This window comes from Myotis davidii, unplaced genomic scaffold, assembly GCF_000327345.1.
Source record: "Myotis davidii unplaced genomic scaffold, ASM32734v1 scaffold43, whole genome shotgun sequence".
Taxonomy (NCBI): Eukaryota; Metazoa; Chordata; class Mammalia; order Chiroptera; family Vespertilionidae; genus Myotis; species Myotis davidii.
Window position 1 is genome coordinate 2053250 of NW_006294590.1, and position 428 is coordinate 2053677.

General features: G+C 52.3%; 1 protein-coding gene across 1 annotated transcript in view; it reads left to right on the forward strand.

Annotated features, from left to right (window-relative positions):
• The window catches only part of ADGRD1 (adhesion G protein-coupled receptor D1), a gene marked incomplete at its 5' end in the record, with an annotated part of 100297 nt that overhangs the window by 579 nt on the left and 99290 nt on the right, over positions 1-428 (forward strand). The gene's annotated exons all lie outside the window — the stretch shown is intronic.

Consider the following 428-nt stretch of genomic DNA (forward strand, 5'->3'; position numbering starts at 1 on the left):
TCCATCAATTCCTTTGCAGGCCCCATCTATCTATTCTGGCCTTAGTGCCGTAATAGGTGGGGCTGCTGGCAAGCTTGACACCCACTTCTGACACCTCTGGCCGGAGAGCGATGGCAAGCCGGCCCATGTATGACACAGGAAGAGTTTGGCTGGAGGGATACTGCAGCCCAGGAGGTGGGGGAGCAGCGGGAGGAGCCCCTGCCCCCAGGCAGCCTCCACCCCATCCTTTTTTTAAAAAAAAAACATATTTTTACTGATTTCAGAGAGGAAGGGAGAAAGAGAAACATCAATGGTGAGAGAGACTTATTGATTGGCTGCCTCCTACACACCCTCCACTGGGAATCGAGTACGCAACCCAGCCATGTGCCCTGACGAGGGAATTGAACTGTGATCTCCTGATTTATAGGATGACACTCAACCACTCAGCA